At 42.7% G+C, this 17765-nt stretch overlaps 1 long non-coding RNA gene across 1 annotated transcript in view; it reads left to right on the forward strand.

The window, feature by feature from the left end:
- The window catches only part of LOC311011713, a 354053-nt gene that overhangs the window by 123888 nt on the left and 212400 nt on the right, over positions 1–17765 (forward strand). The window lies entirely within an intron of this gene.

The following is a 17765-nucleotide window of genomic DNA, read 5'->3' on the forward strand; positions in this document are numbered from 1 at the left end:
ACAAAGACGCTTTACAGAAAACAAACAAACAAACAAACAAACAAACCAAATAAATAAATGAATAAAATAAATGAATAAATAAATAAATAAGACAAAGCCAAAACAGAGCAGCAATCTGCTGAAATGAGGGAAGGGGCAGGGCGAGGAGAAGAGATGGGTTTTAAGGTGGGACTGAAATATGGTGAGGGACTCAGAATCATGGATGGTTTGGGGAAGGGAGTTCCAGAGTCTGGGAGCTGCCCTGGAGAAGGCTCAGTCCCCAAAACTACAGATGGTTGGATCTGTGGATGGAGAGGAGACCGGCTGATGTGGATCTGAGGGGCCGAGAGGGTTGGTGGGGGTGCTTTGAAAGTGAGGACCAGGATTTGTAGGTGATACAGTGGGAGAGGGGAAGCCAATGGAGGTTCTTTAGGACCGGGGTGATGTGGTCCCAGGTTTTGGTGCGGGTGATGAGTCCTGCGGCTGCGTTCTGGACCAGTTGGAGTCAGTTGATGGAGCTGGAGCTGATGCCATGGAGGAGTGAGTTGCAGTAATCCAGTCAGAAGAATGAAGGCATGAATGAGTCTTTCGGCATTGGAGGGTCATAAAGTGTAATCAACACCTCTCCAAACGTGCATTACTTTTAGCTTCGTGGACCCAGTAGACGAGCAACTTAGTGCCAACAAGTGTGTGAGAATCCAGCGTGAACATCTAGCGTCCACATGTGTCTTTCAAACAAACTGCAGGTACACATGATGGATGTGATCAATGAACACATTTATTTCCATTAGTATGTTAACTAAACTTAAAACTTCCACTTTCTAATTACACTTTTTAGGACAGCAGTATATTCCTTTGCAACATTACCTTCGGGCTGGTTTTCAGTCGATCAAGTTCGAGGAGTATTTTTTTAAACACCTCAAACGTTTTCATCAGTTGTTTTGGTAGTTGAGGTTGATGGCGTATATCAGCACCATCAACATGGTGAAGGCACTTGGAACATCCAGGTTCTCCAGGACTTCTGTTCCCTCTGTCACTATCCTTGCACTGGCTGGATCAACATGATGGCCCCTCATCATGGTCCTTCATCTGTAACCTGCACTTCTCCATCCTGTTGGAAGTAGATCAGAATAAACATGTTTTAAGTCATCCCATTTGAAAACATGGTTTTGTATTTGAGTGTAACACAAAGTCCAGTGTGTCAGAACTAAGCATCTGATTTACCTACCAAGTGTTCTTTGAAGAGATCCTCATCCTTTTCTCAGAGACGCCTGCCTCAAACAAAAATACCTTTAAGGCTTTAACAGCAACACGACACACATGAAACTGAAACACACCAAGTAAAATACAATTATCCCAGGTTCACTTTCAGAACAGACCAGCAATGCAACTGTTGCTGACCAGACCTCAATGACACAAACTTAAGTTAGAACAAAAGAGACACTTAAACTTTTACCTTTACAGTGTGAACACTTCACATGTCTGATGTAAATGAACGTAAATTAATTCAGCTACCAAAGTGAAACTGTGTTGAAGTCACTATTAGCTAGCTAGTACCGTTGCTAAATTAGCTTGATTTCCCCTGAAGTTAAGTGCTCGGTGAAAACAACGTATTTAAAGTTACTAATAGATGAAGGATTCTATTGAATGGGTGCCATTTCCGTCCACATTTAATTTCCAAATAGTCCATTTTAATCCAATTAAAATATACATTTTATTCGTGTCCCCAGGTTTTCACACAGTCCTGTTACCCTGACACATAATCCCTTCTGGAAAATAACTCCCCAAGTCACATGTTCAACAGGAAGTTGGTTCATTTGAATCTTCTGAAGGCCATGGGAGGACCAAAAGCAAGTTCTCACAGTTACTTTTCTGTATTTTTAATGATATTTTAGTGTTGACTGAGGGTGTCATTAATAGTGTACATTTGTGCTACCTAAATTATTTTTTAGATATTATTTGTTTATTTTAAAAATAGCATTTTTTGGTCAACGACTACATTGTGCTCTGTGTCCATGTTTTTAGCAGAGATGCTATGTGGCTATTTTTTGTGAATTTTCTAATTCTATGCTAAAAACTCAGTCCTGTTACTCTTATGTGAGTAACGGGACTGAGTATTGTTCAGTACTGAACAGTATTAAACAGCTGAACCTGCTGCTGCAAAGGGTTTAAAAGACAGACAACATCAAACATCAGTTTGTCCACTACAGGGCACTGAGACATGGCTAGGAAGCACATGAATGCTTAAATCATGTTGGTTTTTCAGAAAATGACCTCTGCACGTAGAGCACAGAAATACAGGCTGTTCACTTCAGAGCATCACACCAGCAGGCGACACTGCACACGGGGGTCCTCTATGTGCACACATCCTCCAGCCCAATGCCCTTCTGCAGTGTCAACCAGCAATCTGGCAGCACTTGTCACCAGTGCTTGATTACTTATAGAGTGCATATCCAGAGGTCTCCACAATCCACTTTTACAGGGACGGCCCTCGCTCTCAGTATAAACAGTGAGGGGATTTTTTTCCTGTTTTGTACTGAGCTGTTCTGACGAGGGTTCACTGCTGGAACGTGGATCTTCTTCGAGGCGAGCGACGGGAAGGGTCCCCGGACGGTGTGGGAGGGGCCCTGAAGAGGAGCTGATGGTGAACTTCTACAACTGTGCCATCAGCAGTGTTCTGACGTACGGTTTCCTTGTGTGGTTCTCCAGCTGCACTAAGGCCGAACAGCAGGCACTCCAGCGGGTGGTAAAAACAGCGGGGAAAATCATGGGGACCATTCTACCAGAGATCAGTACCATCTACACCTCCCGCTGTCTGAAGAGAGTGCGTAAGATCCTGCATGACCAACACCACCCGGCCCATCACCTGTTCCACCTGCTGCCCTCAGGTAGAAGGTACAGGTCCTTATCTGCCAGAACCACCAGAATGGCCCACAGCCTGTACCCTCAGTCAGTGAGGCTGCTGAACAGTGCCCCCCTCCTCTCTCTCCCCCCCTCACATGGACAGTAACCATACTTCATCTTATAATAACTATGAACTGGTCTCTGCATTGCTGCAGCACACACTATACTACCTCACACTACCTCTGATAATGTACTCTGGCGCCCCTTGTGTTTTTGTCCTTTTTCGTGTACATGAATGATATGCCCGTGGGATTCTGCACTATTGCACATTTTGCACTTTTTGCACTTTTCACTATGTACGGTTGTATGCTCCAACGGAATTTCATTGTTATTTATGACAATGACAAATAAATAAAGATTGATTGATTGAGGGCTGGTCTGGTCAGCAAAGGGACAGATATTCCTGACGCCACAGAACTGCTGTGTTGCAAAAGACAGACACAACAATCACGTTTTTGTCAACGAGGAAACGGTTTTGGAGATGCTCAAAGATGTGCCACCAGTTTCATCCATATGAGGATACATCAGTGACCCTATAGCCCGGAGAACTGACATACAGGGATGTCAGCTGCTTGTGCAACACAATGTGAGCTGCGACTGTTTCAATGCAAAACGTTTCATCTTCAGTCATCAGCTTCATAAAGTCATTTTTCGTCACAAATATCAATTATTTCAACATGTCACCAAACATTTCTTCAAAATGAACAATTAAGGGAAATTGAGGGGAAAGCAAAGGAATTAGTTGATATGCTTTTAATAATGCTTTTTAAATGGCACATGAGTTTTGGTAACAGGACTGAGAAAAATGCATCCATCTTTCACTTCACTTCTAAAAAAATCATACAGTTGCCTGAGATGGATCAATAGGCCTACACATTTTGAACAGTTAAATATGAATGTTTTTAGATTTGGTGTTTAAAAAAGCTAAAAAATAAATTCAATTTGGAAGAGTTACAACTAGCAAATGGCACTCATTCATTAGAATCCCTCAGATACAGTTAGCATCTGTAGTGAATGAAACACAGCAGAAACCATTTCTGACCAAATCAGTGATATTGGACAAACATTGCCGTTGCTCCTGTCACTCACATGGATGTCGGAGGATTGCTCCAACCTGGCACGCAAAAACAAGTCAAGTTCAGGAGTGTCCTTAGTTCTAATGCACAGTTGAAACTCAATAAAGTTACACTGACTTAGTGTTCGCTGTTGTTGAGTGAACGGACTAGAGATATACTAGTCCACAATGCTTTTAACAAGGAAAACAACAGGAATAAGGAATCACCTCCAGTACGGGACATTGGTTTTATCTGTCTCCCTGTTTTGAATGAAGACTCCAGAGTCGGTGTCGACCACAATCAGGTGCAAGGCTTGTGACAAAGTGAATTGGGGAGTACTACAAAGTGGATCAATGATCATTGGCCTCGGGTGTTCTGGTACCAAGAACACTTCTGAACCTCAATATACTCCAACGTGCACTCTAAGAAATGATTCATTCAGGGCTGACATGTAGAGACAGACAGGTAACCAGTCTATCACAGGGCTGACATGTAGAGACAGACAGGTAACCAGTCTATCACAGGGCTGACATGTAGAGACAGACAGGTAACAAGTCTATCACAGGGCTGACATGTAGAGACAGACAGGTAACCAGTCTATCACAGGGCTGACATGTAGAGACAGACAGGTAACCAGTCTATCACAGGGAGACATGTAGAGACAGACAGGTAACCAGTCTATCACAGGGAGACATGTAGAGACAGACAGGTAACCAGTCTATCACAGGGCTGACATGTAGAGAGAGACAGGTAACCTGTCTATCACAGGGAGACATGTAGAGACAGACAGGTAACCAGTCTATCACAGGTAGACATGTAGAGACAGACAGGTAACCAGTCTATCACAGGGCTGACATGTAGACAGACAGGTAACCAGTCTATCACAGGGAGACATGTAGAGACAGACAGGTAACCAGTCTATCACAGGGCTGACATGTAGAGACAGACAGGTAACCAGTCTATCACAGGGCTGACACGTAGAGACAGACAGGTAACCAGTAGACATGTAGAGATAGACAGGTAACCAGTCTATCACAGGGCTGACATGTAGAGACAGACAGGTAACCAGTCTATCACAGGGCTGACATGTAGAGACAGACAGGTAACCAGTCTATCACAGGGAGACATGTAGAGACAGACAGGTAACCAGTCTATCACAGGGCTGACATGTAGAGACAGACAGGTAACCAGTCCATCACAGGGAGACATGTAGAGACAGACAGGTAACCAGTCTATCACAGGGCTGACATGTAGAGACAGACAGGTAACCAGTCTATCACAGGGCTGACATGTAGAGACAGACAGGTAACAGAACATGTAAATCCACACAGAAGGAGCCTGAACCCAAACTGGGAATTGAACCCGGGACCCTCTGGCTGTGGTGACACCATCTCCACCACCCTGCAGCCCTTCATCTGGATTATGTTTATTGTGTTCTACTAATTTGGGTTCATCATGGTGCCTCGGTGCCACTTTAATGCCCTCACTGTGTGGAACAACAATAAACCTGCTGGAATATCTTATAAACATATGAATGAATATGAATTGACATAAATGATAAGCCCTCATTTCAGTGTGTTTGTGATTGTGGCTCATATCTTGGTGAAATATGTGAACCTGGGCTGTGGTTCACTGCTCTCTTCCTGTCACATACACGGTGTAACATCTTTTCATCTGTTGGTTTTTGTTCAGACTGCAGGGAACATTTCTCACTGTGGGGACGGCACACCAGCAGTAGTAGGAGGCTGAATGACTGAGTTTAACATTCTGGATCTTCAACTCACAGTTGTTCTGTGTCCACACAGCTGAGAAATCACCTCCCTGAGGATGATTGTAACGTTTACCAACTTGACCAGTACTCAGAATATCCAGAATCCCTCTGAATGTTTCTGTGTCTCTCTTCTGGAACCAGAGTATGAAACCACACTGGTCAGTTCCTCGGCAGCTGAAGGACACGCTCCCACCAACTCTCCTGGTCAATGTTAAATCCTCCTGAATCAGCTCTGCTGCCATGGCAACCAGCACTTTAGAGAAACAGACAGGTGGATGAAGGTGAGTGTGACATTGTTTGTTAAAGGTGGACTTTGTTGGCTCCTGATTGGCTGGAAACACTCACCTGAACACAGACAGCACAGAGCAGCAGCCGAGAGGAACAGCATTTTGTTCAGTGATGTTTCCTCTGGTGAACCTGGGGAGAAGTGACGCTCTGATGCAGCTGAGGCCAAAAAAGAGCAGCTGTGAGATCAGATGAGGGCCACATGGTTTCCAACAGACACACCTCCCATCAGCCCCTGCGGCAGACAGATAAGCCCGTCTCCATTTTTTTAGGTTTCAAAGCAGCAGTTTTTTGTGTGGAAACAACAACAGCATCGAGTCAAACATCCACACTGTGACACCACTGTAAAAGATCATATAATTAAGCATTATACAACGACCAACAATAAAAATAAAATATATTAGAAAATGATGTGGAACAATACGCTCTCAAAGTATAAGTGTTTTGCTAGTGTTTGTCCCCGTTTCAATGGAAATACATGACGTCTGGCGTTAACTAGTCCCTGTCAGCTGACAGCCAACGTCTGCAGCTGTCTCGAAAGCATAAGCTGAAGCTTATGCTTTCGAGACATCGCAATTTCCCAAAACTGAATAAATACCACACAAAGCAACACACAACTGCTTTGCTAGCTCAATCATGTTGTAACTAAGATATCCACTGGTAAAAATATTTTTTTCATGGACTGATATAGTTATTACGTCTGCCGACTTTACAGTCATTTTAAGCTAGTAGCCTAATGTTACAGTAGCAGTTGCCATGTCAACGACTCATCAGCACAGCTGATCTTTATCTACAATGATTAACGGTTATACTGCTTTCATTAATCAGCAATTTGATAGTTTATATGATCAATTTTTAGGCGACATTTACTACATCGTCTCTTACATCTCAGTATTTATTACTTCTGCTTATTCTGCATATAGGCTACAATAGCTATATTAATCTTAATGTTCTTCTACTGTACTGATATACCAGGTGAAAATTAGCCAGGTAACATCCAGACTGTTAAACCACACAACACTTTTATTTTCTACTTTATTATGTAGCTACATAATGTTATTAGGTAGGCTTCCTGTGTTGCTTGGTAACTGCTCCTGCGTAATTACTAATAAGGCGGAGTGATATTTACAGTGATGAGGCATTTTTCATTTGAGCACGGCTAGCTGTGCTTTAACGCTCATTTGAGCACATTCTAAAATGTCTGATTGACCAATCAGATTGCTCGGTCGGATCTACGTGTTGTATAATGATGAATTCACAGCAGGAAGCTTTAGTTTTATATCTATCATATTCATAATAGAATAGCTTCTCTTTTTCATTGTGTGATTCATCAAACAGACCTTCCATCTCACAGAATTCTGTCTGTGTTGAATCTTCTTCTTCAGATACAGTATCTGTTGTTGCAAACAGAAGCCTCCTCCGGTCAGCTGACAATGAAGCACACCGCATCGCCAGAGCAAGACCGAACGCTGGCACCTCGGAGGCAAAGCGGAGGCATTAAGAGAGAGAAACACTAAAGATATGTGGCAGACCGTCCAGAATGTCCGAGGCTACAAAAGCAGCAGCACAGTCAGCTGTCAGGTCTGCCCCACCTCCAGAGGACCGGCCACTTTGAGTATCCACAGCACATGTGAGAAAGACCCTGATGAGAGTGATTGTGAGTAAAGCTGCTGGCCTGTGGCCCACAAGAAATCCTCCTGATGGGAACATTACAAACCGCTGTGGGATGTGCACGGCCCAGGGCAGGAGCGCTCTACAGCGGGGGATTAAAACCACCCAGAACATCATTGGTACCATCCACCATCCACAGTTCTAGTGAAGCAGGCTGTTGATGACATGGTGAAGCCACACAGCTGTGCTTCTGCCTCTAAACACTCGTCGTCTATGAAACAGGTTGTATTCAGGCCAAGGTTGGAGACAAAACCAAACTATATCAACAAATATGTCATTTGTGACTGAAATAATGCTAGAAGTGTTTTCTCATGGGATGAAAATATTAGCTGGACAACATCGTTTGTCTGTGAAAAAGATAATATGAATAAAATATATATGATATTATGAATAATCTTTATGTTGTTCTGGTATGTTCCCACTTTAAACATGTAGTTATCACCTCATAGTTTATATTTCAGTACTTTTCTCTGTTCTGTGTTGCTGCTGTGATGAATGAAACCTTGACGCTGCTGCCCTCTAGTGTCGGCAACACCACACTGTTTCAAACTCTACTGCTACTCTCCCTCTTTCTACTGTTAGTGCCTTCTCATGTCGTTGGCTTTATTGCTTGTGTTTAGTGTTTCATCATTTTATTTCAGGCCCACATCTTAATATAAATACATATAAAATGTACTATTTTTATTTCACTGTTTGTCTTTTGTTTCTGTTTCAAGTTTAGTCAAATGTTTTCATCACAATGCCTCAAGGTCTTCTGTGCTTCCAAAACCCTCCATCCTTAGAGCCTCGACTCTGGACCCTCATCATGTGATTGTTTATTTTAAAGAGTTTATACATAAAGGAAAACATACTTATTCTTATTATATTCCATTTCTGCCAATAAATGCTTTGATTGTCCAGTCGGTCTACAAGATAAGATGATTATTGGGTCTCATTCACGATATCATCCTGGGTTTTTTCTTAAATTTGGTCTCCGTGACAACTGTGTTCTTAAAACGATGAATCCCACTTTCCTTGTAAGTTGAAGACGTGTGCCAGTTGATCTTAATGAGCAGGTAAACGTCCTGCCAGTCGCCATAAAAGGCCATGAGACTGCAGGGCCTTGTGACCTCACAGGGCCTTGTGACCTCACAGAGACTAAAAGCCTAAACAGTATTGTGGTGTTTACAGATACAGTAACGTCAGTGATGCTAACAGGCTACTAAGACACAGAGTGATGCTGGTTTCAGTGCATTTATAACATGTTAACAGGCCTGAAAATAGACTGGAGGAATAAACTTTAACGTTTTTAAATACTGTCATGGATGAAACTAAATGAACACTCAGCAGAATACTTGATTACTAGAAGAGAATTGTTTTAAGAATTCTGTATAACCTCATGATTTTAGTCTTCTTTGTTTAGGTTATGGCCTTAAGGGTCTTGTTAGTTTTACCTAAAAGCCCTAAAGCCATATTTTAAAGTGTACTAATTGTTATCAGGGGCCTTGTGCACATGATGTCTTGTTCTACATGAAGATTAACTGTTAATGACGCATTATCTCCTGGACCTTTAAAAGACTCAAGTCACAACAGTGATTTGAGCTCTTCCTCTGTAGCATCCTCATACGTTGTTGCATTGTAACTGCTCCTCTTACAAGATTAAAGTCCGACAACGACTTTACTACTCTGTCTCTGATCTTGGGTGAATTTGTCCGTTCACGAACAAATTCTTTTAACATTTTGGCGCCCAACGTGGGGTCCAATATCTGTTTCTCCTCTCCAACCACCGGACCTGAACACCTTGCAAGGGGGAGTCCGGGGCTTAGTTATCACTGCATGTGTGTTCCCCACTGCTCCGGTTCCAACTGTGCCGTAGGTCTTCTTCTCTCTGGGAGGATTCATACTAGTCTTGTTCTGTACTGCAGCAGTAGACCCTTTTCCAGGACCTTGCTTGCGCTTGCCATGCTTTAGTGCATGACTCCATGCAGGGGACATCGTCACATCACTCCCCCCGCCAGCTGTGTCCTCAGTGACGGACAACGCCGAGGGCCTAGGTGCAGGCTCCCTGTGACTTGGACCATGGTGCTGGGCCCCCTCACTGGCCATGGTTGTGGCTGCATTCCCCTTGCTGGCACTGGGTTGCTCAATCACACTCAGGCGTTGGTTAATGTCGGTGGTTATTCCACGAAGGTTCTCATGCAGTCGACTGTTCACTCAGCATTTTTCATGGAGGCTATCTCTGCACTTAAACCTTCAATCTTACTAACCAGGCGAGAGACATCAAGGCTTTTGAAAGTCCCTGGTGGTAAATCATCCAAGTGATAGGACATAAAGCGAGGAGCATTCTCACCAACATCATTCAGTATTTTCAGACAACTCTTAACATTGTTGGCATCTTTCTGCCGTCCTTTGTGAGCTACACAACGCTGCCTCGTGCCAGGACACAGCTCAAACAGGACCTGCTTGGAGCTTTCAATCCACTCTGAAGACTGTGCCCCAGGATGACATTATCCTGATGGCTGTAAATCACTTTGGATCAGTTTGACAGCAAGGAAGCTTAACAGTTCATCTTCCACGATAGTTCTGCCATCAATAGTGGTGTAAATCACAGGTTTTATCCTTTGTTTGATAACACGCCATGCTGCTGTGTCATCGTCAGTGGCCATTTATAGAATAAAGCAACAATGTTTTTATTTGCACACATACCTACAAATAGCAAAACCAGAGAACGAGATCATTCTGCAGTGGTCTCTTCATTTTTTCCAGAGCTGTATATGTGTATAGAGATGGATGGATGGTTAGTTTATTTGACGTTCCTCCTCTCATCCAAGAAGCTTCTTCTGCTCTCACTGACTAGTGGGGAGTTCAGATATTCAACCTCTGATTGTGAGAGTCATGTGACTCCTAGACCCACCCAGCCCTCAAGAGAAACTTGAGTCGTTCGCACTTTGGTCCCCCACCAAAGTGTGAGTGGGTCCCGAGCCATCAAGTGACCTATTCACACAGGAGGGCTGGGTGGGTCCGTGCCATTCACACCCATTATAACATCTGAAACTTCACCAAACTCAAACTGCGATATCGGGAAAACCGTACGGACCATCGTCATGAATGTTTGACCCAATAAAGTCCACAGTCTTGTGAACGTTTTAAACGTTTAATCACGTTTGGAAGTTAAAGTATGGCGAACTTTTGTGGTGCTGAAGTCAATGAAAAACCAATATAAACATTTTTTTTTTTTTACCACTTTGTTTATTGATTTTTCACAATATAGCAAAACATCATTTTACAAATGTAACAATTTTTTTTTTTTATCCCCAAAAACAAAAAGACAAACATAAATCAATAATCAATAATTATTATAATAACAATAAAACAAACAATGACAACAACAACCATGACAAAAACAAAACAAAAAAAAAAAGGTGTGTGCACAGATTGGAGTTATTGGGATCCATAGCAAAATAAAAGTGAAAAAAAAAAAAAGAAAATATAATCCTTGTACATCCTTACAGCTGGTCAAGCAGGTATGTAATGAATGGCTGCCAAACATTGCTAAAATTGTCCTTTGAACCCTTTAAAGCAAATCTTAACTATTCAAGCTTCAGAAATTGTAGTGTGTCCCTAATCCAGTGTTTAAAGGAGGGTGGAGTAGCCTGCTTCCAATTAAGTAGAATTAATCTTCTGGCTATAAGAGTGACAAAGGCAATACAGTTTGATTGTGCTCTAAAAAGATTATCACCCTCACATTGGATACCAAAAACGGCCGTAAGAGGGTTTGGAGCTATTGGTCTCTTAAGTATCTTGGATAGAGCGTCAAAAATAGAGGACCAGTAACTAACAAGTTTCGGGCAAAGCCAGAACATATGAGCTAGTGTTGCAGGGGAATTTTTACATCTGTTGCATGAACTATCACTTGATGGATACATTTTTGAGATTCTGGCTTTAGAGAGATGGAGTCTGTGTGCCACTTTAAACTGGATCAAGCCATGTCTGGCACATATAGATGAAGAATGTATTCTTAAAAAAACATTCGACCACTCAACATCTGTAAATTGTACATTCAGATCAGCCTGCCACGCCTCTCTCAATGCATCCAGAGACTCTGATTGCACAGAAGAAAGTTTTGTATATATAACAGATATTGTGCCCCTGAGCTCTGGGTCTGCTGGGAAGAGACTATCCATAGGTTGAGGTTCGGGGATTGTAGGGAACATTCCTGTATTGTTACGTGCCCAGTCCCTAACCTGTAAATAACTAAAGAAATGAACATTCCGTAGATTAAATTTAGTTTTGAGCTGTTCGAATGAAGCAAAAACACCTGTTATGTACATATCTTTAAATGAGATAATACCCTTCTTTTGCCAGGCCGAGAAATAGTCATTATGAAATGAAGGGGCAAATCGATGATTAGACGCAATTGGGGCCCAGAGCGAGCCAGCCTGCCAACCAAAGTGTCGTCGCACTTGAGCCCATATGCGTAAAGACTGATGAACTAAGGGGGCACTTGAAACATAGCTTGGAGTGAAAGGCATTGCAGAATACAGTAAAGCAGGGAGTGACGATGGCAAGCAGGCAGTTGTCTCTATCTGAACCCAGGTAGGAGTCTCATTGTCGATGTAGTTTTTAAGCCAATATGCCATAGCTCTAAGGTTGCTTGCCCAGTAGTATAATTGGAAATGTGGTAAAGCCATACCACCCATTGATTTTGGCCTCTGCAGAAATTCCCTACGGATACGGGGTGGCTTCTTATTCCAAATAAAGTCACATATAATCTTATTTAGGTGCGAAAAGAAAGACTTGTTGATAAAGATTGGTATAGTTTGGAAAAGGTAGAGGAATTTGGGCAACGTAATCAATTTAATTAGATTAATTCTTCCTGCTAAAGAGAGAGGAAGCATGGACCATTTATTGAAGACAATTTTAGAGCTCTCAAGAAGGGGAACAAAATTAAGCTTAAAAAGGTCAGAAAAGCCACGCGTAACAACCACCCCCAGGTAGGTGAAGTTGTCAGATGTCACCTTAAAAGGACAGGAATTAAAGGATATGGACTTAGCGGCAGAGTTGACAGGAAAAAGCTCACTTTTTGAAACATTAATCTTATGCCCAGAAATGCTGCTGAATTGGCCTAATAACTTCATAATATAGGGCAAGGTGTTCTGTGGATCAGTTATATAACAGATCATCAGCATATAATGACGTTTTATGTTCCTTACCCCCTCTTACAATACCACGAATCTCAGGAGAGGAGCGTATTGCCATTGCAAGGGGCTCAATAGCTATAGCAAATAAAAGTGGGGAAATTGGGCATCCTTGCCTTGTCCCGCGTTGTAATGGAAAAGATTGGGAATTGGTGTTATTAGTGCGCACTGATGAAGTTGGAGAGTTATATAGCAATTTTACCCAAGAAATGAATTTTGGACCAAAACCAAATTTGTCTAGACACCAAAATAGGTAACCCCATTCCACTCTATCGAACGCCTTTTCAGCGTCTAAAGAGATAACTGCCTCGGGCAAGTGTTGACCGTCTGCGGAATGTATGATGTTTAAAAGTCTATGAATATTAAAAAAAGAGAGACGTTTTTTAATAAAACCAGTTTGGTCAGGTGAAATAATCGAAGGGAGAATGATCTCTAGACGGTGAGCCAAGGCCTTAGCCAACAATTTATAATCCACATTCAGGAGCGAAATAGGGCGAAATGACCCACAATTGAGGGGATCCTTATTCTTTTTCAGTAAAACCGAAATAGAGGCCTGACAAAGGGTTGGTGGAAGGTGGCCTTCGACAAAGGACTCCTCAAAAACTGACAGCAAGATTGGCAATAATTTATCTCCAAATTTTTTCAAAAATTCTAACGTAAATCCGTCAGGGCCTGGAGCTTTTGCATTCTGCATACTGTAAAGGGCCGTCCTAATTTCCTCCTTAGACATAGGTTTTTCCAATTGCTCCATTAATAATACATTAACTTGAGGTGGATTTAAGTTCTGAAAAAAGAGTTCAAGTTTAGAAGGGTCATATATCACCTCAGAAGTATAAAGAGATAAATAAAACCTCCTAAATTCATCATTAATTTCCTGCTCATCATTAGAAATTTGACCATCATGCTTTCGGATGTTTGTAATGAGAGTAGAGGTCATTGACTGTCTAACCTGTTGAGCCAGGAACTTGCCCGCCTTATCAGAATGTTCATATAACCTCGATCGAGACTGGAGGAGGAGCTGTTCTGTATGGTGGGTAGTTATTAGGTCAAATTCTGTCTGCAGAGTCAATCTGTCCTTTAAAAAATCACGCGTGGGAGCAATTGAGTTCTTATAATCCAATTGTTTAATTTGGTCGGAAAGGTCTTTAAGACGCAGTTTTCTCGACCTGGCTTCCCAGGAGGTGTAAGAGATAATCTCCCCTCTTAAAACAGCCTTTAGGGCTTCCCAGAGGGTGGATTTACTAACATCTGACGTATCATTTATGGACAGGAAAATATCGATTTGCGTATTAATATGTTTAACAAATGATTCATCCCCAAGCAAAACATTACTAAAACGCCAAGGACGCCGAGCAGATTTCTTTGGAAAAGATATTTGTAAAACCACGGGCCCATGGTCAGAGATGACAATGCCCTCATATCTGCAGTCCTTAACTGAGGGCATTAGCTGGTTATCAATTAAAAAGTAATCAATGCGGGAGTAGGAGTTATGTACTGGGGAAAAAAATGAATAATGCTTAGAATTGGGATACAAGGAGCGCCAGGGTTCAGACATATTATACATTTGTAGAAAAGCATTAATTGTCCTAGCTGATTTTGTTATATTGTAGTTGGTGTTCGAGGAGCGATCCAGTATTGGGTCTAATACGCAGTTGAAATCACCCCCTAAAATAAGCCTGTGTGTATTTAAACAAGGTAATGAGGACAAGAATTTTTTCATAAACTGCACGTCATCCCAATTTGGGGCATAAACATTAGCCAAGATTAAAGGTACATTATACAGGGTACCTGTGACCACGACAGATCTTCCCAGATGGTCTGCAGTAACCTTCTGCATGATGAAAGGAGTATTATTGTTAATAAGAATAGCAGCACCCCTAGATTTACCCTCAAAAATGGAATGAATGATATAATTGTTCCACCCATCCTTTGCGCTTGTCGCGTCTGTTATGGTCAGAGGTCCTGAGATGAGTTTCTTGGAGAAAAGCAATATTAACATCCAGACTTCTTAAATGGGACAATACCCTGTTACGCTTATTAATATGATTTAGGCCTTTGGTGTTCCAACTAATGCAATTTACTGTAATATTGTCAGCCATTATTTATTTGCCGCAAGCAATCAACCATGCTCATCAGAGGTTAGTAGGGTATTGAAGGATGTTACAGCATTTTGAAAATGACACTGCCACACACACATTCAAGCTAAAAGAGTAAAGAAGTGTACAAACATAAAACACATAGATCCCCCCACCCACACCCTCCCAGCCCAAAAAACAAATTACCCCTCCCCAAACGAGAGGTAAAAAACCCTGGGTACACTTGGTAATTTTCCATTTTGCTGCCATAGGCAGTTAGCAACCATAGAAACACTGCTCCTTTCACATACGTGTTTGTAGTCACAACTTATAAAATAAAATATAATACCCACCACTGACAATGTTCAAATGCAATAAAAGAGAGAAGCGGCCATAACAGGGAAAAACAAAAATAAAAACCTTAGCAAGCTAAGTAGCGAATAAACCGGTACGTTTTTCTGGCCCTTCTGAAACGTGGGTATAGTTCTTTATCGGCAACATGTTCAAATTGAGTAAGGAAAACAGGAAAACAATAACATACCTTACTTTGGTGAAGATGTGCGCCAGCCAAACTGGTAGGTAGATGGCGACTGCCCTCTACTGGTGATAACAAATAATAGTCTCTCCATTCACGGTCCATAATAAAGTCTCCATTCTTCCTTCCATCTCCATAAGAAAATAAATAAACCGGAAGGGAAAAACTAAAAGTATGAACATTAGGTAGGTTATAGTCCAGCATGAGGGATCAGCACACAGCGCAGGGAACCGCAGCGTCTATCTTCGTTTGTTTACGTCTCCAAAGAAGGACGAATGCGTTTGGCAAGGAAGGTTTCCACATCCGCGGGTGCCTTAAAGGAATGTGAAACTCCGTCGTGGACAAGACGTAGCTCCGCTGGATGGTAGAGACCGTATGTGATGCCCGCCTCTCTGAGTTTGGCTTTGACTGGGGTAAACGCCGCTCTGCGGCGGCTAAGCTCGGCGCTCATGTCTGGGAATATATGCACCCTTGCCCCTCTGAATTTGAGCTCACCCTTGTTCCTGGATACTTGGAGAATCTTTTCCTTATCCGTGTAGTAGTGCAGCCGAACTATCATAGGTCTGGGACGGTCGCCGGGTTTGGGTTTAGCAGCCAGGGATCTATGAGCGCGGTCCAGCACCAAAGGATCAGTTATCTCGTCGCCCAGAACGCAGGCAAAAAACGAAGCCATGAATGCAGTGGGCTTTCCATTTTCAACACCCTCGGGTATTCCAATAATCCTCAGATTTTGACGGCGGCTTCTGTTCTCCAAGTCATCATTCCGGTCTTTCAGTTTCCCCACCTCTTGTTTGAGATCCAATATGGTTTTATCCAGCCCTGCAATGCTAGAATCATGCCGGTTGAGCGCGCCCTCGATATCCCGTATAGTGGTGGCCGTCTCGGTCTGGGCTGAGCGCAGAGATGACATCTCGGCTCGGAATTCCGTTTTTAGAGAGGCGATATCAGCTTTGGTGTCCTGCCGAAGGGCTGCTATGTCTTCTTTAATTTCAGCGTGGAGACTAGCCATCTCCTTCTTGATTATATCCCCCAGTTGTTGACGAGAAATGCCCATCTCTGCTTTTATCAGCTCCAGAAGAACGCTCTCCGTTGGCTGCTCTGCTGGTGGGTTTGGTGGGGTTGATGGTTGGGTGGCAGCCGCGGTAGCGTTAGCATTAGCATCGGCCATGAGCATTTGTCTGAGTGCAGGGCTAGCTAAACTTTGAACTGCGGCTTTGGATGTTTTTTTCTGACTTTTAGTCGCCATTCTGCTTACAAATAGTTTTCCAGTATGAAAAATTGCCTCGTTGTGCAGCCGAAATAATAAAATGTTGTGGCTAATCAATGTATATCAATATAAAATACGGAGCGCGTTGGACTTGCGACTACTCCATTTTAGGTCCAAACCGGAAGCCTGTAAACATTTTTAAAAGCAGTGGTTACTATGGCAACCTGAAAGTTCTTTTCTTTTTTTTTTTCATTTTGGAATGTACAATGTGCTTTGATGTCTTTGATGTCTTTGATGACTGGTGACATCACGTGACACCTGAGTGTATAAATACGAGCAGCGAACAGAACTCAGCGTGGAGTTATTGGAGTTTGGAGAGAGAGAGACCTTTTGAGAGATAGTGAATTGAGAGTGAATAGATAGTGAATTTTTGAACCTTGAACAACTTTGTGAGAGTGTTACGCAGATACTGCTGGAGTCCTTAACCGCTGTATTATGAGGGAATATTGTATGCGTCGATCTTCTGTCACCCGCGTCTGTCTCCAGCCCAGGCAGCCCGAGATGGGGCTAATTACGCGGCGGGGCGGAGTCTATAAAAGACGGCCGTCTCCGGGGCTGGCGGGTCCTTTTTTTACGGCTCTCGCGGTACCGTCTCTCTGCAAGTGCGGGCTGCTGTCTCTGCCGGTTATGGTCGTTGCTGGGCGCAATGGCACTGCGTTGGCGCCACGCGCCGCCATTGTCCTTTGTTTGGACCTAGCTTTCTTTTGAAACTTTAGTTAAACTTCTTAGTGCGTAGTCCATGCGGGCTGCCCACTGTCAACCCTCCTTAGTGAATTTTTGTCATTGCTGAGCGGGTGGTGATTGGTGACGGGTCTTTTTGGCATGGTTTTATGTTAGGTTCAGGGAGTGTAGGGAAGATAGTTTCCCGGAAGACTCACCTAACTCCATTGCGTTTTCTGTTCAGGGTCGGGAGCCAGGCTGCTTTTCTTTTGGGTTAGGTAGTCTTCGGTTTATTTTCTGTTTTGTTTTACACAGCATACACCCCCTACAACTACATAAATCACCACCTTGTTCATCTTTTTTGTTTTGTTTCTGGAAAACGGTAA

The sequence above is a fragment of the Eutrigla gurnardus genome (assembly GCF_963514095.1).
Source record: "Eutrigla gurnardus genome assembly, chromosome: 4".
Lineage (NCBI taxonomy): Eukaryota > Metazoa > Chordata > Actinopteri > Perciformes > Triglidae > Eutrigla > Eutrigla gurnardus.